At 37.0% G+C, this 24,839-nt stretch overlaps 1 long non-coding RNA gene across 1 annotated transcript; it reads left to right on the top strand.

Annotated features, from left to right (window-relative positions):
* The first annotated feature begins 2,216 nt into the window (after positions 1-2,216).
* On the top strand, positions 2,217-20,887 carry LOC123575684. Its single transcript, XR_006701034.1, has 4 exons — positions 2,217-2,330; positions 6,912-7,091; positions 12,621-12,741; positions 20,733-20,887. It is a non-coding gene; the product is annotated as an uncharacterized LOC123575684 (long non-coding RNA).
* The last annotated feature ends 3,952 nt before the right edge of the window (positions 20,888-24,839 follow it).

Below are 24,839 nucleotides of genomic sequence, written 5' to 3'. Positions count from 1 at the left end.
TTACAAAAAGCAAATCTGTAAGATGTTTCAAATATCAGTAACAGCCAAAAGGGAAAAAAATGGCAGTTAATCAAATGTCAAAGCAACACCATGTAGAGACAGTTTTGTCCCCAAAAAAGTACAGGCGGTTCCTTGTGACTGAGTCAAGTTTCATCATCTCAAGACTAAAATACATGACCTTCTAATTTTGAAAGGAGAGGATTCGACCAAATGGCAAATCAGTTTAATCTGCTTTTAAAAAAATTATATGTCTGGGGAAAAAGTAAAACCATGGAAAAGAAATGAAATGCATAAAAACATATGAAAACCATAGCACTGTGACTTAGTGAATATCTATAGTTGAGAAACACAGTCAGAGGGATTCTTTCAAACTGTGAATCTGGTTATGTCACCTCCTCTGAGGGAACTCTTCAGTGGCCTTTTTTCTTACAAAAGATACAAAATGTCTTAACACAAATCTCAAAAGTGTGCATGGCCTGGCTCCCACCTAACTGTACAGGATCATCTCCAGCATGCTGGTCAGGCGCACACCTTGCCCTCCAGCCCACAGCTTGTCTACAGTCCTCATGCTCTCTGGCATCTAAGGTCCATTATAGAAACAATTTCTCCTTCCTGGAAGGCTCTTTCCTTCCCTCTTAAACTAACCCCTATACCTCCATTAGCTCAGTCATCTTTTCCTTAAATAAGTGAACCAAGTCAATTTCTCCACTATCAAACTCACAGAAATATGTTCCTTTACATTTTGTCCCTCCCTTTGCTAGTCCATAACCTCTACATAAAGACCATGTATGTATTGATCATCATTTTGTCTCTAGTGCCTAGAACACTGCCTCTACCTTAGGAAAGAAACTCAATAAATATTTGCTGAGTGACTGAATGAGTAAATGAGACATCAGGGCAAACTTTAGTAACAATCACCCTAATACTGGTTGAGTTCTTTGAAGGCAAGAAATAGATAACAATCTTCTCTTAGTAGACTGACCAAAAATTATTAATTCATCTCTTATTCAGAGAAGGGGGCTTATACACCCTTCCCCAATAATTATGATTCCCATTGACAGATATCTATGGAATACAGAGAGATCACTCTTATATCTCTATTCTGTCTTTGCTATTTCCAATGTGAAAAGTATCACTCAATACAGAAAATACTAGATTGTCTACATGGATAGAGACTTGCAATCACTCTCTAAGTGACTTTCTTTTTTTTTTCTCCCCCTTTTACTTTATTTATTTATTTTTCAGAGAGGGAGCGAGCGTGAGCAGGGGAGGGGTAGAGACAGGGATAGAATTCCAAGCAGCCTCCATGCTGACAGTGCAGATCCCAGGGACTGTGAGATCATGACCTGAGCTGAAACCAAAAGTCAGACACTTACCAGGCTGAGATGCCCAGAAGCTCCCTAGTGATTTTCTAGGAGCAGATTAAATACATGAAAAAGTTGAAATTTCTAGTGCATGTAGTCATAACTACCTTAGTATGCAAGGAAAAATAAGCTTTAATACTCATAATATCAATTATCAGATCATGAAGCACTAAAAATAAGCGTTGGCAAGGACACTGAGAATGACTCATTAAAACAAACAAAACAAGAATAAATCCTGCAAGGGAGAATTTCAAAATATTCTTGATGCTTGTGATTAGCTGAGCATACCGCTGTGTTGGCACAATGGGGTTGCTTTTAGTGAATTCCAATCCTGGAAAGATTCAAGAAGGTATTATAAAAATTCTTAGCAGCTTAATATTAATAGAAGTTTTTAAACAGTGTTATGTTTAAATGTGTTGTCTTAAAATTTTCAATGGGTAAGAAACATAAAGCGATTTATTATTAACATCGGGAGTCTGTGTGTCATGAGAGCCTGAGGCCCTGAACTGTAATTAACAGAACAGAATTAACTCTCATCCCCCCCCCAAAAAAAAAAGAAAAGAAAGAAAGCACAATAGGAGAATAAGAAAAAAAGTCTAAAAACAACTGTAATAGACAAATAGCATTAACACCAGAAAGCCCAGAGACACTTAAAAGTGATGACAGCCCTTTAAAACAGTGGCAAGCAAATCTAACCATCTGTTTCCAGAAACAGAACTTAGCCAAAGGTGTCCCAGGCCTTTGTAGAATCATCAGTGAATCAAATACACAATCTAATGTATCTATGGGCAACCAGAAAATATATAAATAGAATAGTACATTTTGACATAGTTATGTCTTCAAAATCACTTATTAATAATGTACCTTTGAAAAGAAAGAAGAAATCATCCTCAAACTATATCAGAATCGGGCATTGTGAGGAATGTTATCACAGCATGCCAAGCTGTAAAAGAAATCCAATATTATGTAAGATAATCCATATAGTAATAACATATTGGATTTATATTATAAGTAGGTATTTTATAAACTTTTATATTAGTGGAGCGACTAGGTAATGTATTCAACCAAGGTGGCAACATTCTTAAATGGTAGGAAGAACAAATTTTTTAGGTGATATTATTTGACTTTAAAGTTCACGTTTTCAATGCAATATTTCATGATATCTTTGAAGAAAAAAGTGAAACTCCCAGATTCCTACTAGTATCTGCAGAAAAATAATTTCTGAAGAATTAACATGATGTGATTTTTTTCGAATAAGATTACTTCCTTTTAGGATACTGATTATTTAGGAGATTAAAAGTGGGTGAAACCTTCCTCTTCCTTATCAAAGGAAATTCACAATATGCCTAGCTCCAGGAGGCATCTCTTAAATGAGATAAAACCAGTCATTAAAATCCCTTTTCCTTTTTTCCATATTTCAGAGAATTATTCCATGACAAAATGACTATTATTCATCTATACGTGGGTGCTAGGAGAGGACGTGTCTTTCAGGCTTAGAGGATAGCCTGGGCTTCTGTAGTGCAGAGCTTCTGAATGGCTTACCCACTTCCTACTCCTACTGAAAAATTGGGTCCCAAGAATGTTTCTTTGATGAATACTTTGGCAATTTCCAAATTGTGAGTTTTTTTCCTCTGGTTACATGATGTTAAATTACAGTGAAATCTACAAGCATTTCAAAGTACAAAGACTGCCAAAGCCTTTTCTGACACTCATTTCCTATCTACAATTACCCAACCCAAAAAAGATGAGAATAATACTATGAACTCTTCAGTATGGCCTTCTTTTTCTTAAAATTTTTTTTTAATGTTTATTTATTTCTGAGAGACAGAGTGCGAGTTGGGAAGGGGCAGAAAAAGAGCGAGACACAGAATCTGAAGCAGGCTCCAGGCTCTGAGCTGTCAGCACAGAGCCCCAACAGGGGGCTCAAACTCATGAACCGAAAGATAATGACCTGAGCCAAAGTCAGACACTTAACTGACTGTGACACCCAGGTGCTCCTGATCTTCTTTTGAAATAAAATGAAAAGACCTAAGTGCTTATCTGTACTCAGTTTTTTTCACAACTTGAATTTACATTGCCAATATGAAATACTTTTTCTTATCACTGATAACAAAACAGCCTGATTCTTAAACTGTGATATTTCTGGGTTGATAATAGGGTTGTCCTCCTACCATTGGTAAGGACAACTTTTTAATCAACCATGATACTGTCAATACTGTATTAACCATGTCTTCTGCCCCGCACCCTCCCCCCCTCCTGTATTCTGATGCTTTGACATCTGGGGCCTTGCTGAAGCTGGAAGGATTAGAGATAGCAAACAACTGACCCAGAAGCATGCTTTTCAAGTGGCAAACCAAACAACCTGGAGTTCACACCCTCAACAACCTTCATTATCAGGCTCTCATACTCCAGGCCATTCCAGGGTCAGGTGGCAGACATCTATGCCCTAGAACCCTCTTGACCAACCCTGCTTCTTCCTCATGTGGACTTTTTTCTTGGGAACTATGACTATTGTCTTCGTATTTGTTGCTATTACCAAAGTTAAATAACAGGACCTTTAAAAAAAACATGTACCTGAGGTATAATTGCATGGCAAGGGTTATAAAAACAAGGGTTTCTGAGAAGGAAGCAACATGTTAAAATTCCTCTAATAGGTTTAAAAAATGTGGAAGATCCTGAAAATTGGAAACTGAGTGAACAAATATCAGGTGTGGAATATAAATATTATAATAGTGGTCAGAGATTTTCACAATTTTGCTTTTAATGTGACTTAATGCTATTGTTTTGCCTATTAAGTTGTAACACATCTTTTGATTTTGGAGAAACATAAGCCTTAAAATTCCAGAGGGATTTCAAGTTGCTCTGTTACATATATATTGTGTACCCATCTCTCCATTATTGTAGTTTTTTTTCTGATGCCTCCCTCTAGAGGCAGGGGTGGGTATGACAGTCCCATCTAGAGAGAAGGTCACTTGCTGAGGTCTTAGAGGCTAAAAATGAGTAAGGAAAGTAGAGCAGAAATGTAAATCAAGTTCTTGAGAAACATGAGTATAGGGAGAGTCATCAAGTACCATCATCATCACCAGTCAGCCAGGATTTATGATTTTCTTTTTTTTTTAATTTTTTTTTAAGAATCTTTATTTATTTTTGAGAGAGAGAAAGCAAGCAGAAGATGAATAGAGAGAGAGGAAGACACAGAATCCGAAGCAGGCTCCAGGCTCTGCACTGTCAGCACAGAGCCAGACATGGGGCTCAAACCTACAAACCGTGAGATCGTGACCTCAGTAGAAGTCGGATACTTAACTGACTGAGCCACCCAGGCGCCCCTATGAAGGATTTTCTTAATGCTAAGCATAGTTAGGCATTAAACACATAAACATAAACATTACAAGGTCCCAATCTGAATAAGGGTTTGATCAGAGAAGCAGACCAAATGGGTGCTATAGCAAAAGGGAATTATTACAGGGATTAGACCTAACACAATTATGGGAGTTAATGAGTCTATACAAAGCTGTTGCTTTTTTGTCTAGCGTTAGGACTGACATCATGACAGGTCAGCCTTGAATGTAACTTGGAGCTGAATAAAAATTAACTGGAATACACAAAGGTAAAATAAAACTTACCTCTGTGTTTTACCCCATTGAGATGGTGCAGGCAAACCAGGTCCAAGGACCTAGAAGGGAGTCCCACAGGTCCAGCCAAGAGGGTCCCTGGCTACTCAAAGTTAGAAATTAAACACAGTTACCAGGAAGTGGGAGCAGAGTTTATTGAAAATATAGAGAGAGTACAGGTACAGAGAGAGTGTCTGAGAGACTCGGAAAGGAAAGGAGAGAGAGTCTCATCTTTGCTCAGGGTCCAGGCTTTTTATTAAGAACTGTGGTCTGGTATACAGGTCCTCTTATGCATCTAGAAGCAAGTTAGAACAAAAATATGGGCCCAGGTGTCCTTCATAAGAAAATTGTTCCTTGGAATGAGAGGGTCTTGGCATCTACATATCTAGTGCCAGTGGTCTAGAATGTGCATATGATGGCTTTGTCCAGTCATTCTCACCTCGTCCTTCCTTAGATCTTATCTATTGTGCTGGAAGACTCTAAAGATATCATTAACTCCTGTCTCTGACAAGGAGGACATACCCTATTTGCTCTATGAGACATGTGTAAAGTGGGGTACAGGTCCTAGCAAGAACAGAAACAGGAAAAGGAGCAAAAAAGCAGATTTTTTCTGGAGTCCTTCAATTCCCCTATCTCAGAATCTTGATAACGTAAATGACCTACAGAAGAAGCTAGCACGGTTCATCATTCACCACAGAACTATATGTACATCTGGTCCATGGCATAGAGAAATTAAAAGAGGAGATATTTAGGAAGCTGGTAGAGCTGCAGGCCTGGATACTGTCTCATGCCAGTTTCAGAATTAACAGAACAGAAACAACATGTGTGCTTTGCCAGTGTTAGGCACCTTATGCCAAACTCAGTGCCTAAAAAATCTTCGCATTCACCTCTTCTTCCAAATCTTGCACAAACTTCGATTGTGGCCGCCTCTAATCTGGATCTGCAAAGGGAAGGTGAGCTCCAACTTGGCTACATTGGCACAACAGAACACCACAAAAGTTGACCCTTTGTCAAGCTGGCATCTGTACATACTTCTTTTAGCCATACTTAGTCTCTCAGGAAAAATAACAGCCAAGTGGTGCTTCTGCCTAAAATTATACAAGTTTCCATTGCACAGTCAAAAACATACTAATTCTTTCTTAAAAAGGATATATTCTCTCTACCCACCTTGGGTGATGTTCTTTTCTAGATGAACCACGTTGACCCTTTGATAGTTCATAACTTAAAAACTGAGATAGGAGATAACATAACACATCTTATGTCAGATTACAGGGGAATGGGAGAGGGGAAAAGGCTAATTAATTAATTAATTAATTAATGTGTTTACAAGTAGATTTATACCAGAATAGGAAGAAATATTAATAACTATTATAATCCTCAGTTCTGTAACTGTTCATGTGCTCCTAACTGCTATTTATAACTATCTTCATTGACTGACTAGCCATTCTTCATAGCGTTTCCTCTCAGCAATCATTTTGTTGGTTTGTTAATTTTTTGCCTGGTAGAGTGATCCAAACTTTGTTTCCTGAATGGTTTGGTCCATTATCAGTCCTGCCTGAACAGAATTGTGGTTTCCCATTGCCTTTTATCATTTGTCATAGGCAATCCTCTCCATTGCCTTCTTAATCTCATTTATTTGCTAGTAGCTCTAATATCTCCAGGATAAAAGAATTATTCCCCACAGCCAGTACAATGGCCCCCTTGTTTGTCCATCAGTTCACTAACACAAAGAACCCAAATTGACTAAACAGCAACTTCAACTTCAAATTTTAATGGAACCCTTGATGTGAGCCCTGGCAGAGGCATTCCTCTCTTGTGAACTAAAATGCCTAGATCAGAAAAACCCAAAGTCACAATTATTGTAAACAAAATTTTTGTCGGCAAATGACTGAGGCATAAAAGAGAAATAACTCCCGTTTCCATCTTTGTTTCTCAGACCTGTGAATACTGACGAGGATGAAACAACATCACATGTTAATCCCTGATTGAGTGATACTACATCCTAAGGAAATTGCCCAACCCCTCAAGATACTTCCAAGTGTGGTTGTATTTTAGTCTTCAAAATGTCATTTCACTATTCTCTCAGGACAACTGCTTCAGGATGATAGGGAACATGGTAAGATCAGTGAGTTCCATGAGTGTGATCCAACTGTCACACTTCACTTGCCTTAAAATTAGTTGTTTAGGGGCGCCTGGGTGGCGCAGTCGGTTAAGCGTCCGACTTCAGCCAGGTCACGATCTTGCGGTCCGTGAGTTCGAGCCCCGCGTCAGGCTCTGGGCTGATGGCTCAGAGCCTGGAGCCTGTTTCAGATTCTGTGTCTCCCTCTCTCTGCCCCTCCCCCGTTCATGCTCTGTCTCTCTCTGTCCCAAAAATAAATAAAACGTTGAAAAAAAAAAAAAAATTAGTTGTTTGGTCAAAAGCAGTGTTCAGTGGAATACCATGGTTATTAAGGCATTCTATAAATACATGAATGGGGTTCTGCCAAAAACAATGTGAACAGAGAATAAAAATCTGTATCTAGAATAAGTGCTTATCCAGTGATACCAACGCACTCTCCCTTCCATGAGAAGTGTGTTCCAATGCAATCAACCTGCCACAAGTTGTAGATTAATGCTCAAAGAATCCTGTTTTTCCAGAGTATATTGGTCACTCATTGATGGTTGCTGCCAGACAGGTCATTAGGAGTGTAAGATTACATTACTGATCCCATAAATAATACCCCTGCCAACACAGCCACTTGGGACTGTGATGGAACAATCTGACTAATACTGCAAAAATGGTTATCTTCTCCACAAAACTACTAAAATACCTTTAATCTTAGATTACCTTTTGGTGAACATTTACATGGGTCACCAGTATTTTTATAGTCTCTGCCCATTTTTTTGTAGTTGTTTGTTTTTTGTTTTTCAAAGTATATGTATTTATTTTGGGAGAGAGAGAGAGAGAGAGCAAGTGGGGCATGGGCAAAGAGAGAGGAAGAGAGAATCCCAAGCAGGCTCCACACTGTCAGTGCAGAGCCCAATGTGGGGCTCGATCCCAAGAACTGTGAGATCATGACCTGGGCCAAAATCAAGAGTTGGAGGCTTAACTGACTGAGCCACCCAGGCGCCCCATATTCTCTGCCCCTTTGTAAAGATTTTCCCACATACCTTTACTCCAGAACTTATTGTACCAATTTTCCAGACCAGTTATTTGAAAGACTCTGGTCATTTAGCAAAACCATTATTCACTGCCTATAAATCACTGTAGATCCCTAAGTCTGAACATCTCACATTTCAGACAAAATGAACAGCCAAATGTATTGCTCAATGGTCTGCCCACTAAAAGAATTTTCCTTCACAATGATCCTTCAAGGACACCCTGGAATGGGGCTGTATTTTTGTATTCATCTATTTTATGTAGTTTTACCATTATCATATAGAACCACCTATCAACCAGATTCATTCTTTTGCCTTAGTCAAATTTTCATAGGGAACTCCCTATGAGGTCCAAGAAGCAGACTGAAAGGGAGGAGGAGAAACAGCAGGGGTAGGAGACATAGACATCTAACCCAAAATATTCATGGGACTTTTTTATGCCTTCAGGATATACTTGGACCTAAAATTTTATAGACCAGGTCACTTGTTAATGGAGCACTGCTGTGCCTACCATTGAACATCATGGCTTTATAAGACAGGTATACTCCATAGTTTATTATGATTTTGGAGCCTCATTCAATGGCAGAAATTCCATCTTCAAGGGTGGCTTACAAAAAATATCCATCCCAAAGTTCTTCATAAAAACTAGAGCTCCCCTCACAAACATACTTCTCACTCCCTTTAGTAGGAGCAGTGTCCTCCAGATCATCCTGCGGACAGAGTTTGGAATTGGTGGACCAGGCTTTACAAGATAAATTCCCTGTATCAATCCAATCTCCCCTAAAAATGTGGATGCCTTCTTTTATAGTATACTAGCCAGATTGTAGAATTTAAACTTCATTTAGTGTAATCCACATTTGGGTCCAGGTTTTATAGTCTTACTGAAAGAATAGTCATAGGATCAAGCAAGAAGCAAAGACAAAGGGTCAAAGTAAAAGTTGAAGGGAACAAATTGAGCTAATAGTCAGATGATGCCTGCAATTGTGTACATGTTTTAAAGAAAAAGGGTTAGGATTTTCTAGGCCATAACCCTAATTTTTGAATGGATAAACAACCCTGTGGTTCCTTAATACCCACACAAGACCTCAGCAATATCACAAAAGTTTAAATTTGTTTTCATATACACATGCTTACAACGTCAGTCCCACATCCCAATGACCTGCTGTGTCAAGTCAACTGAAACTATGGACTTCCAAATGTCTTTGAGGAAATACTAGATTCATTTTTCAACAACTTAGTTAAATACACAAGATAAAAGAATGATCATAGGAAGCCCCTTTTCACCATAGGAAAATGATATCATGCATCAATACTACTGACCAGTAGAGATAAGAAAGCTTGGTCTGATTCCACTCTAAGGTTGAAACGAGGAGGTCTGCTCTTTCTCTGCTGCTCTACATACAGCTAGGTGGGGCGCCTGGATGGCTCCGTTGGTTAAGGTCCAACTTCAGCTGAGGTCACGTTCATGCTTTGTGGGTCGGAGCCCCACATCGGGCTCTGTGCTGACAGCTCAGAGGCTGGAGCCTGCTTCAGATTCTGTGTCTCCCTCTCTCTCTGCCCCTCCCCTGCTAGTGCTCTGTCTCTCTCTGTCTCTCCAAAATAAATAAATGTTAAAAAAATTTAAAAAAATACAGCTGGGAAATAGACAACGAGTTTAATTTTCTGTCTTGGCCTAGAAATGCTCTCCATTGCTTCCAGCTTTTGTCTTCTCTTCTGATCCTGAGTTCCATGTTCTGGTTTCCACAGCTATGTTTTGGTTAGTTGTGCCAGTACTTTCTCAGCTGACTTGTTTTTTTCATCTCATATAAGAGAGAGTTGATGGTCTTTCCCAAACCCTCTGCCATAAGAAACAGTTTCAGACATTATAAACTCTCATTAACTTTAAAAACCTACAATTACAAAGGATAGCAACTAGATCTGTGATAAAATAGAATGGTACAAAAAAACTATCTGGGTCCTCTGCAGAAATCATTCCTACTCCTGGTGAGACAGTCACGAGAAATCCTTGATTCCTCAGTCTAATAAACAAGTAAGGAGAATTATAGGTAATTATTTATTACTACATAGCAATATAATATGGTAGTATAGTTATTTATATGATATACTGACCACATGCTTGATCAAGGACTACTCTTTCTGGAAGACAGTCACCTGCTTTGTTAGGCTATTAAGGTTTCCAGTTAAGTATACAAAGAAGTTTCTTTTTATATGCATAACATGCTATTTTCTCTAGCTATAGCCGGAGCATGGTGCTATATACTGTGCATGTGGATGCTTCTCCTTCATATTATCTATTTGCGTATATCACTATGTGTGAACACTTGTTTTTATAAGGGCCACTGGAGAAGGTGAGAAAGTGGAAGAAGAGGGGGCTGGACATCCATATTCTACTCAGCTTGCACTTGGAACTGGATTTGAGTTCCTTGTTCTGGATTTAATCATCATCTGATTAGAGGGGTCAGTACCAAATTGTGACAATATTTTGTTTTCATAAGGCACTGTCACGTTGTGGAGCATATAGAGAGGCTAAGTGAACTCTTTTCTATAAAAAGATTGTGAAACTCTAGGGACAAGCAGGTGACCCAATGCAAGAGCTATTCTTCCATCCCAGACACAGCATCCAGCACAGCTCTGATCATGGAGTGTCTGTGACTTTGGGAACAGCAGAAGATGGCACCCATGACAAAGATATAGACTTGTTCTTGCTTCAGACCATTGTTGACAGCGGCAAAGGCAAGTTCCCTGTACTTGGTAGGTAGGAATAGGATACTGACAAGGCAGGTCAGAGCGGAAGGGAAGGAAAATGAGGTTACCACATGGGTAGAGCAAGTGGCAGACTTTTCATTACAGGTTCTTATCAAATGTGCTCTTGGAAATGTCTCTGGAATGTTGATTCTTTGTTGAGTTTCACAAAGACCCCACCAGTATGGCTGGAACCCTTAAAAATGTAAACACAAAAGCAACGCTGTGTAAATCATGGAAATAAAAAGCACAGCATAGAGAATATAGTCAATGATATTGTAATAGTAATATTAGAATAGTGTTGTAAGGTGACCGATTGTAGCGACGCTTGTGGTGAGAACAGCATAAGGTACAGAGATGCTGAATTGCTAGGCTGTATACCTAAAACTAATGTAACATTGTGTGCCAATAATGCTCCAAGGAAAAAATTTAAAAAAATAAAAAGTAAATTTGACTTCATTTGTCTGCATAGACTTTAAGGCCAGGAATCGTAAACAAAACCAAAATCAAAGGACCTTTCCAAATAGGGACAAGGTTATTTGAGGAGGCAGAAAAGTAAGTGGGGACTCTCATTCTCTTCATATTTATTTTAAAATGATTTTTTTTGTTGTATTCCACATTTTCATTTTTGATTTAAAAATACATTGGGTGGGGGGGTGGGAGGGAGGGGAGGGTGGGTGATGGGTATTGAGGAGGGCACCTTTTGGGATGAGCACTGGGTGTTGTATGGAAACCAATTTGACAATAAATTTCATATATTATTAAAAAAATAATAATAATAATAAAAATAAAAATACATTGGGGAACTTGAATTCATGGAGAATTTCTTTGTTAAAATTGTCTCCACTACAAGTAGCAAAAGTAGGAATGCGGATTATTTGAAAATGCATTTTTTAAAAGCTTGATGCTTTTATTTTAAGCAATTCCATTCAGATTTTTGTATTGAATCTACTTTTCATTTGATTGATTTGATTGATTTCTATGAACTGCACTATGGCTGAGAGGTTATTATGTATGGAATTTGGCACTGCTGAGATTAAAAAAAGTAATCACAGGTTGTACATTATTTCTAAGAAATTGATGGTATCACACTGTTATTTACTTCAGATTTCTTCAAGGACCTTTCTTTGTTTGATTGCATACCTTCCAATTAAAACGCAGGACAGAAAAAAAAATTCTGTCTTAAAGTAGGCATGTTTAATGTGGTTTGATACATATTGAAGTCATTTCAAAAGGGAAACTTGTTCATATCAAGTAAATTAAGCACCAAGTAACTCCTGTCGCTATGTACTTTCTGTATTTTCTCGCTATGTACTTTGGCAGACTAGGAGGTGAAATGGACTTGGTAGTATATCTGCATTGGTCCCAGCCACTACTAGCTCTTTCAAAATCCAGAATGTGGCCTCAAATTGGGACAAAATCCTTCACTAGAATGATGTCCTTCAAAATAGTCTGTTGCTATCACTGTTATCATTAAAAAGTAAAATTCATTCATTTTTTTTAAAAGAATACCTGAGTTTTTCTTTAAATGCGTTTTGCTGATCAGAACATACACCCCTCATAAAAATTTATGGACGTACATGGAAAACTAACTCCAAGATGCTGCCGTACTTTTGCACATGAGTGGACTGCTGGCAGCTAATCTCCCTGATTATGCAAAGGTGGAATTATAGCGAGAATTACTGACAGGCTGGTACGTTTGGATTTCCCACTTCAAAAGTGGTGAATTGTTTCCTTTATGTTCTGTGACAAATGACCTACCTAGCTACTTGGCCATGCAGAGAAGCTTGGAATGATCACAGAAGCTGACAGGGCCGCTGATACTGGGGAAGGCTGGCTGCAAAAAAGTAATGTCTGCTAAAAACAGATCCTTCCAGTATAATCAGGTAAATATTCTTTGAGTTACAAAATGTTCTATGAGCTGACTCTTAAAATTACTATCAAGTGTAGCAATAAATTTAAAAGAACACTCAAACTTTGTTTACAGTATTTAGAACAAATTTAGAAATAATATATGGTCAGCAATAGCAATGTATATGTGTGTGTGTGTATTTGTGCATGTATGTGTATATACACAAACATCTGTATATAATATATGCACATATAAGCATATATATGTGTGTGCATATGCGGTGACTAAGAACAGAGAACTGAAATGAAAATGTCAAATGTGAGCTTCGATCTTTGATTTAGGAATATATACAATATTTATTAATAGATTGTCAGGAGACTTCAATTATTTCCTCAAATTTTACAATATACTATTAAGTATATATGTAGTGAGCTATTTGTGTAAGGATTGATATTTTTAGACTATAATTATCTATTAGACTTTTTTTTTAATTTTTTTTTTCAACGTTTATTTATTTTTGGGACAGAGAGAGACAGAGCATGAACGGGGGAGGGGCAGAGAGAGAGGGAGACACAGAATGGGAAACAGGCTCCAGGCTCTGAGCCATCAGCCCAGAGCCTGACACGGGGCTCGAACTCCCGGACCGCGAGATCGTGACCTGGCTGAAGTCGGACGCTTAACCGACTGCGCCACCCAGGCGCCCCTATCTATTAGACTTTTTGATACCAGAGTCATCTTTCTTTTAGGAAAGCGTGTCTAGATCAGGGTTTGAATGTATTGAATGTTCTACAAAATAAAAGAAATTAGGAAAGCATCTTGACGGGGCAAGACGGTCAAGAGAGAGATTTTAGGATGGTAGGGTCCTGAGCACAGTTGTCCTAACAAAAGGTGTAACAAAGCCTAACAAATATGAAGCAGTGTTCACAACTAAATGTGTAGACAAAATGAAAGCCCAAACACCGGCCATGTGCTCAAAGAAAGCAGAGCTTCCAGGAGCATGAGAAAGAAACTCAAATGACTGATTGATTGATTGTGACTGAAACCCAGCTTCATAAATAGAAACTTAGTGTCAGGAAGCATCTAACTATAGTATAGAACAGCCATGGGAGAATAGGACTGTTCTTTCTGATCAAGGATTTCAGATTGTTTCTATCAATCAGAACTATCTGAAGAAAAGGGCGCCTGGGTGGGTCAGTTGGTTAAGTGTCTGGCTCTTGATTTCAGTTCAGGCCATGATGTCATAGTGTCATGGGTTCCAGTCCTGTGGTCAATGAACAGAGCCTACTTTGGATTCTCTTTCTCCCTCCATCTCTCTCTGCCCCTCCTGCTCACACTCTCTGTCTCTCTCTCTCTCTCTCTCTCAAAAGAAAGGTTTTTTTTCTGAAGAAATCTTACTCAGATTGATTAGATTGCCCTTCTAGTGCAGGTAGATCAAAGGTCCTTTACATTCTACAGATGTGCAGATAAAGTAAGTTGCTCGGTTCGACCAGAAATTCTTGGAAAGTCCTAGAGACCACACATGGCGATGAGAAAAGTCTGTCAATGATTCGTTACTGATCCATGATGCTAGCACCTGTCCTTTGAGGAAACACAACAAATATCATTTCCTCTAATATACAAATGATACAATGCAAGTTTAAAATGGCAAAATGTTTAAGGTCACAGTTAGAAATAGGATGTAAATTATGCCTTTTTAATTCCAAGTTAAATATTCCTTCCATTAGGCCAGACTGATGTGTAACATAAAGGACCATCTCATTCCTTTCTCCGTTTCTCTATCCTTCACTTCATTGCCTTCCTGTTTTTCCAAAACTCCTGTCAACTTCCAATTCTCTCTCTGTTTCTTTTATGAAAATCAAACTTTGACATTTTATTCTACACTCTGTATGCCAACAGAAATTTAGTTATTTAGGCACTTCAGGATAATATTAGGTATTATTCCTCTAGTCAGGAGTTTGTGAAATTGAAATTATATCTCTCACTGGCCCTATGCAAATGAATGTGGTCAATTGTCTGGATTTATATCTATATTTCTTGAGCTCTGATTGTGTAACACAACTCACTTTTGAAATGCACAGTTTTTTTTAATTGTAATTATCTTTTAAAAATTGAAGGTGCTTAGCCTTCTTTAGTACCAATCATCATACTATCATCTATGTCTGAAAAAGTCTTTGAATTTCTTCCAATTAGGAAATCGTTTCTCTGGTGAAAATTCTTTGGGGGCTTCTACTCTTAAAACTATTATGACCCTGTGCAATAGCTGAGTGTTAGCATTTACTGAGTAATTCAATCATGTGACAACTGTGATGAACTTCCTATGTACATCTGTCCTCTGGTCAAGTGGAGCAGAGGCTGCCCAACACAACTTTTCACACTGCAATCCACTCCTCACTTGATTCTACCTGAAAATAAACCCAATGCTTACATCAGAAAATCTTGTTTATTTAACCCCTTTAAGTCCTCAGGTTGTAGTTTTCAAATTAGAAGAAATTCAAACCACGAAAAGAGCTTATTCAAAATTACAAGTTGTGTTTTCCTCAACTTGTAGGATTTGTTCCCTTTTGCCCACACACAGCAACTATGGCAATTTAACGTGTTGATAAATCATTTATTCCATGTGCTACTTATCTAAAAAGCAGGTCGTGTTAAGAAAATAGAAGCTATGGGGCGCCTGGGTGGCGCAGTCGGTTAAACGTCCGACTTCAGCCAGGTCACGATCTCGCGGTCCGTGAGTTCGAGCCCCGCGTCAGGCTCTGGGCTGATGGCTCAGAGCCTGGAGCCTGTTTCTGATTCTGTGTCTCCCTCTCTCTCTGACCCTCCCCCGTTCATGCTCTGTCTCTCTCTGTCCCAAAAATAAATAAACGTTGAAAAAAAAAATTAAAAAAAAAAAAAAAGAAAATAGAAGCTATATGACAACCTTCTACACTTTAGCTGATGAGTTGCTGAAAAATATTCACACAGTTAAGCACAATGTTAAAATCTAAAGATTTCTGGTATCACTATCACATCACATCTTGTTCTATCTCAGTAAGTCACCTCACATTTTACCTCAGAGAGAAAACTGAAAATATCAGATTCTCACTTCTCTCTCAATCAACTTACTTATACTTATAGCATCATTTCCTTCTTATCAGAAGTATAAACAAAGTTTTTCTCTCTTTGTTCAAGCTGTTTCCTATATTTATCTAGATCTATTTTACAATCTTCTCCTCAGACTTGCTTTTGAAACTACATTCTTGCTCCCATGCTTTCAAATCTTCTTTCTCTCCCAAGTATTTTTCTTCAGTACATAAATGATGTAAATACTCTGTTTTGAAATTTAAAAAGTAATTTTATTTTATATTTTTAAATATAATTTATTGTAACACCCAATGCTCATCACAACAAGTGCCCTCCTCAATGCCCATCACCCATTTTCCCTCTCCGCACCCCCGCCACCCGTCCACCCTCAGTTTGTTCTCTGTTTTTAAGAGTCTCTTGTGCTTTGCTTCCCTCCCTCTCAGTTTGTAACTATTTCTTTTTTTCCCCTTCCCTTCCCCTATGGTCTTCTGTTAAGTTTCTCAAGATCCACATATGAGTGAAAAGTTATGATATCTCTCCTTCTCTGACTGACTTATTTCACTCAGCACAAAGACTCTATCATTCTAAAACAAGACACAAGCTGCACGAGAATAAACCCACTCTTTTTCTGTGTGGCAAAAGTAGATAGTTATCTCAAAGTATTTATTTCCCTTGTTTTTCCTGAACTTGTGAGTGTTTTGCCATTTTATTTTCCAATGTTATATTCTCTCTTTTTAATGTATTTTTATTTTTTAAAGTTTATTTATTTAATTTTTGAGAGAGAGAGAGAGAGAGAGCAGGGGAGAGGCAGAGAGAGAGGGAGAGAGAGAGAATCCCAGGCAGGCTCAGAGCCTGATCCTGGGCTCAATCTCATGAACCAGAGAGATCATGACCTGCGCCAAAATCAGGAGTCAGACACCTAACTGACTGAGCTACCTAGGCACCCCTATTCTTTTCTTCTTCTTCTTCTCCTCCTCCTCTTCCTCCTTCTCCTTCTCCTTCTCCTTCTCCTTCTCCTTTTTCTATTTTATTTTATTTTATTTTATTTTATTTTATTTTATTTTATTTTTTGAGAGAGAGCCTGACACAGGACTCACAAACCATGAGATCATGACCTGAGCCAAAGTCAGATGCTTAACCAACTGAGGCACCCAGAAGCCCCAACCCTTATTCTCTCTTATTACCTTATCCATTATCAGAGTTTTTATTTCCATATATAGTCTATTGGTTCCCACATCTACCTATCAGCCAAAACCTCTCTCTTAACCCCACCAGTTTATCCATTTGTTTAACTGAATTCTCTATCTGGATATCCTACAGATACACCAAATCAGTGTGTACATAACAGAATTCATTTTCTCTCCACCAAAATTTATTCCTCTTGAGCTTGTTGCTGCTGACAACATTTACCCAATTACCTAAGTCATCCTACACTTAGTCTTCACTGTTACTTATCCCCCACCTCCAACTTCTCACCAATATTTAAGTTCCTACCTCTTTTATGTCTCTCCAATTCATCTTTCATTTTGGTGTGTTTTGCTTGAAGCATTTGGAGATTGTAACTTCTGGTCCTATTCCCCTCAAATCCCCCTAATTCAAAAGGAAATACTTAGCACATTGAAATGAGTAATGTATAATGAAGATAATATAATGAATACATAAAATAATGAAGTAATGTATAATGAAGTTGGGTTCAGACAGGAAAAAAGTTGGTTTCACTTGAGAAAAATCAATAGTAGTAATGCACTTCATTAAAAGATGAAAGAAAAAAAATTATATGACCTTCTCAATAGATACCGAAAAAAGATAGATAAAATTAGATGAAATTCAAAGTATTTGATAAAACTCAGTATACGCTTATAAGAAAATGTGATCATTCTCACCTGGCACTATAAATGAGGTTTTAGAAGGACTCCCACTTTTGTATCAGTTCAGCTACTACGGGTGGCAGGGCACAAGAACACTGAATCCCGTTGCCACACCACTTTCTTTGTAAGATAGTTCTACTGTGAGAGGAACCTTTTGAGGGAATCTGTTTCAGTAAATACAGAATTCAGGAAGTTGAACCATAGTGATTCTGTCAGAAGTAGGACAGGGAAAAAAGTCCATAACTACAGTTAGTGTCTATTCTGAGGGGGATATATCATTGCCTCCTCCCTTACAGAAAGGGAACAGTGAAATCAGTCTTTCACCAGCAAGCATTTGGCTGGTCCTCCCCAGATCTAATGCTATAATGGGGGCTATCTTGTCTTTGTTGATTTGGAAGTCTTTGCAATAGCAGTAGCCAGATCAGCATCAAAGAGGGAAAACCCAAGTTACTTAATTCATATATCACCTGCATCCTGATGCCATAGCCACTTAGCCTAAGAGACTATTGTGCATGCACTAGGGTGATTGGCACAAGTTGCCTGATAGTTGCATAATGAGTGACTTTGTCCACCGGATCACTGACACCATCTTCTGCGGTGAAAGCTCTTTGGTGAACATTTTGTGGGTCACAGCTATTGTCACAATTTGAGTGAATTCCAAGAGATCCAAGCGTATACTTCTCACCTCCAACCACCTCCAATTCTCTAATACCTTTCCTTTATTTGTAGGAAAATTTGACCAAATTGTTAACTAGTGGTCATTAATTGGTTCAGAGTTTTACCTCGGATTATCTCTCTTTCTAAACAAAATTTACTTATGGCTTAGAAGGATTTCCTTCCCCACTACCCCACACAGCTATAATGTTGCTCCTGACTGCCAACAAACCCTAAGTAGACATCTGAAAAAAAGCTTGATTATTTTCTCCTTTTGTCAACTTCATATTGATTCATTAGGCTACAGGCATAGCTGCTGAAAAAAAAAAAAAGATGCCCCCAAATTAGTGCCTGAGAAAAGAGAAAAGTGTATTTCTCTCAGGTATTAGAACAGAACTAGTAAAGTAGTTCTGACACCTTCAATGTGTGGCTTTCATCTCCAGTTCCAAGGCATTTGCTCTAATTTTAATATGCCTTCACAAATGAAAAAGGGGAAGGTACAAAAAGAGTGTTTATGAATCTTTTCAAGGACAAGAAGAAGGAGGGAATCCACTTCTTGTGACATTCCACAGGCAAGAACTTAATGACATAGCTCTTACATAGTCGCAAAGAGTCCATGAAATTCAGCCTTCAGGTAGACCATCATGTTCCCATCTAAAATGGCATCACTATGGAAGAAGGGACAGTAGAGAATAGAAGACTACTCACAATTGACCATGGTGTAATTTAAGGTGCATTATATATTATAACCCAGAAATTCCACTCCAAGATATATATCCTCTTGTACACGTGGTTCAGAAAACATCAGGATCATTCATACTTACACAGAATTCAATAACCTATTAAATGCTTTTTTATTATCTCACTTATTCCCTCTAGCACCCCCATGATTTAGGTACTTTCCTTCCACTACTCGGTTGGAGAAATAATGAATAGAGAGATAATGAAGAGAGAGAAATAATTGAAACAATAGAGAAATAACGAATAGAGCTACTACAGTAAGAGATACAGATGGAACGTACAGCCTGTATATGTCATATCATATAGAGGAATGTTCATAACAGTATTGGTTGTGATAGCAAAACCAAAAGAACTCAAAACAAAAATGGAAAACAAGTTAAATGACCATCACCACAGAATGGATACATAAGTTGTGGTATATCCATTTAGTAAACTTGTTGTCACAATCAAACTCAGTGGCTATTGTCTGCTAGAATTGCCTCTGCATGGGGGAATGCCACAGAACAGATAGCTCTTAGGAAAATATTATTGAGGAAAGAAAAGCCAATTGTAAAGGAACATATATAATATGACTCCATTAATGTAAAGTTCAAAATCAACATAAGCAAATATATTGGAGAAATGAAAGATTCGTGTTATAATTATCAAGTAGAGAAAGTTAATAAATACAAAGTTTGATGTAGGTTTGTCTATTGAATATAGAGAAGCAAAATGGAAGGTATTTGCAGGAGACTTCAAGGCTAATAGCTGCATTCTATCTCCTAATTTGTATCTATTTTCTATGCCTTCTACATATTTTATAAGCTTTTTATGTCTCAATTTAATATTTAACCAAAATAATTCTAAGAAAGGGATAATAAATCAAATTCGCTAAAATTGAAAATTCATCTATAGAATTAAAAGTAAAAACATAAGTCCTTTTTGCACTTGTACACAATTAGATCCTTTATTTTTTTAAAAATGATTTATATTATTTTGCAATGGGAGAACTTCAGAAATCAAGTAAATCATGGTATTGTGACTACACTGCATGTGGGAATAAATAATGAGAGTCAATGATGACACACACTTCAAATAACAGGTGAGAAGTAACAAAAACAAAATGAAAAAAATTATATGGCTAATTGAATGTCAAACAACTGCATTATTTATTAACTTCATTCAAGTGAATTGTTTACCCAAGCAGAAATTAGAAGGAAGTGTTAAACTAAACATGTCATAATCACATTTCTGATGCTGACAAGCCTAGATATTAAAAATATCCTAAGAAAGCACTGTATCTAGGCTATTGCAAATGAATTTTATTAGTAGGAGAATTAACTTCTTACACTAGTACAGAAATTTCAACTACCTCATAGGAGTAATGTTTATTTCCTCTGTAATTCCTTGGTGGAGATCATACAATTGTAGCACTTCAATGTGTTTAGAGAAAGAAAAAAAAAGTTTCTTTCTTTAGTTTTAGCCCATCTCCATTGGCAAGAATACTCCTTCTGTTCACGTGTATTTGCTACTATGGGAGTAAATCATGTACATGTTCTTCAGGAGCAGCAGGAAATCTGAAACACTGAGATGCATAAATTGTTGTCAAGTGGAAAACTGTCTAATATTGTTAGTAAAGAGAAAGTACAAAAGAGAAGGAATGGATTAGCTTAAGGTACCGCAAGGCATTTATCTAACTGATGTTAAACATCATTCTTTACAGAGAAAAACTGCAGCACCCCAGAGATAAGCGGAATCATACACCAGCAAAAGACTTTAGATTAATGAAGAAAGAGAGCTGAGGTATTACAAAAGCTTCTTGGCTACCTCCTCTTGCCTCAGACATATGCCTGCCGACAGGTACTGAGTATATGACATCTCGAGGACTTTAGAGAATAAGTAGTGTTTTAATTTGTTGAGAGTGTCTAAAAATCCTTTCAATGGTTTTGCAAAGTAGGTATAGTCATCTCTACTCTATGAGTGGTACAGCTGTAGATTAACAAAGTGAAGCAATTTTTCCAAGATCACACATCTCATAACCTAGATGTCCCTAACTATAAAACCCACATGTTTTTCATGACACCAGGCTCCTTCATGAAGTTGTCTTAAGTTGTGAAGATGATTTTACATTTTTTTCCACATTATGGGATGGCCTTGGGATATAAATGCTTTCTAAAGAAAATTCTTCAGCAGAAGGTATAAAGTTGGGTCTAATAACACATGGTTGTCCAGCCACATATAATATTTGTATAACAGAACTTGTCAGAAACGTGTCGAAGATAATGTTTACATTAAAATTAAAATATGACCAAACATTGATTTGGAAACTCAGGGCTGCTTATAAACTATCTAACTTTGTAATTAGGGAGCTAAGAGAGGATTAAGGAATTAGGAGTAGGAAGAATACTAAAATGAAAATCTGAAATGATGAAATAGATTGTATGAACTAATGTCAATGTTTTATTGAATAAGGTAATATATATAAAAATATTGAGCCTTACATAAATATATATATATATACATATATATATATATATATATATATATATATATATATATACCATCCAAAGCATGCCTGCTGTGGTAGATTAATGAAGTATGTCTAGGTAAAAGTAGAAATAAAGAAATAAAAGAGGAAATAAAATTATATTCAGCCAAAATCTAAGACCATCAAAGACGTATAGAACTTTTGAGCTGGAAGGGACCAGGAAGATCCTTTCTTCTATATTTATGTGCATAATTAAATAGATGAGTAAGTATGATAGAGCTATTTGGTATAATACATTACAGTAAATATTCCTATATAAAATAAGCACGTTTAGACTACGCATTAAAAGAAAGTCATTTCCCAATACTCTGAACAATTTACTATTCTCAAGATAAACTTTCTTTCTATTCTAAAAGAAAACTCCTCTTTGATCAAAAGAAAGCAAGCAAACATCTGAGCGCTTTCACACTGTTGTAGATATAACTTATCTGACTTGTATCACAGAAGCTGCTGTAAAATTAACAATGAAAATTCTTCATTTCTCTTTAAATATGCAAAAAGGGACTTTAATGAATGCACAGAATTTTACATTTATTAAGGTATACTCCAATGGTCTAAGCTGAACAAGATTTTTATTTCCCCAATCCTGGAAACATCCATGACTCCAAGGCACTAAGACAGTCATTGTTCATTCCATTTACTTGTCTGGTCTGTGTGTCTAACTTGATCATTAAATTATATTCTTTTAAAAGAGATAGTACAGTGAACTGCTTACAGGCATAGTCTTTTCAATTAGGAAGAACCTGACTATAAACTTTGGTTTCATCAATTACCTGGTCTCTCACATGTTGAACTATAATGAACTAGATATTTTAAAACTATAAAACAAGGCTAAAATTAGAACCTACTTTTGGTGGAGTGAGAAGGGCCTAATAAATAACACAGTTTTTTCCTAGATGAACTCACAATCAGTAGAGAGATAGAAGAAGGTAGCATAAGGAGACCAAAATATCTCTCTTATTATAGGTAAAACTTATTTTCACAATTGTGATTTATGTCTATAAGCAAGTGAATGGACCTCTTCACATGAAACCACAAGATGAGATTATCACACATGCCTGATCTTATAAATGAACAATGAACACAGTGAATCATATACCATATGCTAGTTAGACCTCATTCCCAAGAAAGAACTGTCCAACCAGGCATGACCAACTTTACCAAAGAAGCCACTCCATTCTTCCTGGTGACAAGAGAGTAAAAAAGCAAGAGAGAACAAGAGAATCACAGAAATACATGGCCCTCCACCTCTTACTCCCTCATTTTAAAGGAATGGAGTTTTAAATTAGAAAATAAATTAAAAATGCCTAACATAGTAAAAATTTTCAACAAATATTAAGGGGCATTTTATTTTGTATTATGTTGTGCCATGCTTTGTATATGATAATATCTTTTATTCTGTTTTTCTTATTAAAATAAAACACTTGAACAAATCCTAAATTGGTAAATGGAATAAAATAAGTGTTTGTTAAAATGTGAAGTATAAGACTATTTGCATTTTCTCTGCCTTGAAAATTTGGGGAAATATTTTCTTCATTAGCATTTCCAGACCCTCACCCTTGTGAGTGAAGGAAACTTCTATTACTACACACAATATGAGATTTATACAGCAAAGTCTAACACGCTATTGAGAACATGACGAGGCAGACACTATTATATCTGTCACACGCACATTGTTACTGGGCGTTATAAATATCTCTAGGATGCAATTTTACAATACATATGAAGAGCTTTAAAAATTATTTCAAGCATTTTGACTTGATAATTATACTTGGGGAAAATACCTGAAGAACTAACAAAATAGGAAAAATGATTATGAACCATAATTTTCATCTCAGGAATATTTTGAGTACTAAAAAATATGAAAGACAATTCATTGACAATATGAGCATGGATTAACCTATGCTGGTATACTTTTTATGCAGCGGTGAAACTTGTTCTAATGAAGAATTTTTTATTAGTAGGAGAATTAACTATAAAGTGAAAAAGAAGCTCACAAAATTATATATTCAATTATTGAATAAAATATATTCTATATTTACTAAGTACTAAAGTTTATATAGTGAGGCAAAAGAACCAGAATAGCCAAACAATACTGAAAGCAAAGAACAAAGTTGAAAGACTGACACTGCCTGAATTCAAAACTTACTATAAAGTTACAGTAATCATAATAATGTGGTATTAATGAAACAACAGACAAATAGATCAATGGAACAGAATAAAGGACCCAGGAATAGATGCACATAAATATAATCAACCGATCTTTGACAAAGTAGTGAAGACAATATAGCGATACAAAGATGGTCTCTTCACCAAGTGGTGATGGAACAGGTGGACATCCACATGTAAAAAACTGAGTCTAAACACGGACTTTATACTATTCACAAAAATCAATCAAAATAGACCATACACTTAAATGTAAAATTAAAAAAAAAAACATATAAGACTCCTAGAACATAACATAGGAGAAAATTCTAGATGACTTTTGGTGTAACAATTACTTTTTAAAAACAAAACCAAAGGCAAAGTCCATGAATGAAATACTTGATAAGCTGGTCTTCATGACAGTAACAACCTTCTGCTCCATGAAACTGTCAACAGAATAAAAAGACAAGCAATAGAGTGGGAGAAAAAATTTGCAAAACACATGTGATAAATGGCTATTATCAAAAATATACAAAGAACTCTTAAAATTCCACATGAGACACATGACCTGATTAAAAAATGGGTAAAGATCTTAACAGACACGTCATCAAAAAAAACATGCAAATGTCAAATAAGTATATGCAAAGATACTCAACACCATATGTCATTAAGAAATTGTAAATTAGGGGCGCCTGGGTGGCGCAGTCGGTTGGGTGTCCGACTTCAGCCAGGTCACGATCTCGCGGTCCGTGAGTTCGAGCCCCGCGTCGGGCTCTGGGCTGATGGCTCAGAGCCTGGAGCCTGTTTCCGATTCTGTGTCTCCCTCTCTCTCTGCCCCTCCCCCGTTCATGCTCTGTCTCTCCCTGTCCCAAAAATGAATAAACGTTGAAAAAAAAAAGTTATTAAAAATAAAGAAATTGTAAATTAAAACAACAATGAGGCACTAGTACACATTTATTAAAATGAAGAAAATCCAAAACAGTAACAGCACATGCTGGCGGGGATGTGGGCAACAGGAGCTCTCATTCATTACTAGTCGGAGTACAAAATGGTACAGCCACTTTGGAAAGCAGTTTGGTGGTTTCTTACAAAACTAAACACATTCTTACCATATGTTTCAGTAATTATGCTCCTTAG

Source organism: Leopardus geoffroyi, chromosome A1, assembly GCF_018350155.1.
Source record: "Leopardus geoffroyi isolate Oge1 chromosome A1, O.geoffroyi_Oge1_pat1.0, whole genome shotgun sequence".
Lineage (NCBI taxonomy): Eukaryota > Metazoa > Chordata > Mammalia > Carnivora > Felidae > Leopardus > Leopardus geoffroyi.
The sequence above is the reverse complement of the archived record's forward strand: the minus strand, read 5'-3'. Positions and strand labels throughout refer to the sequence as shown.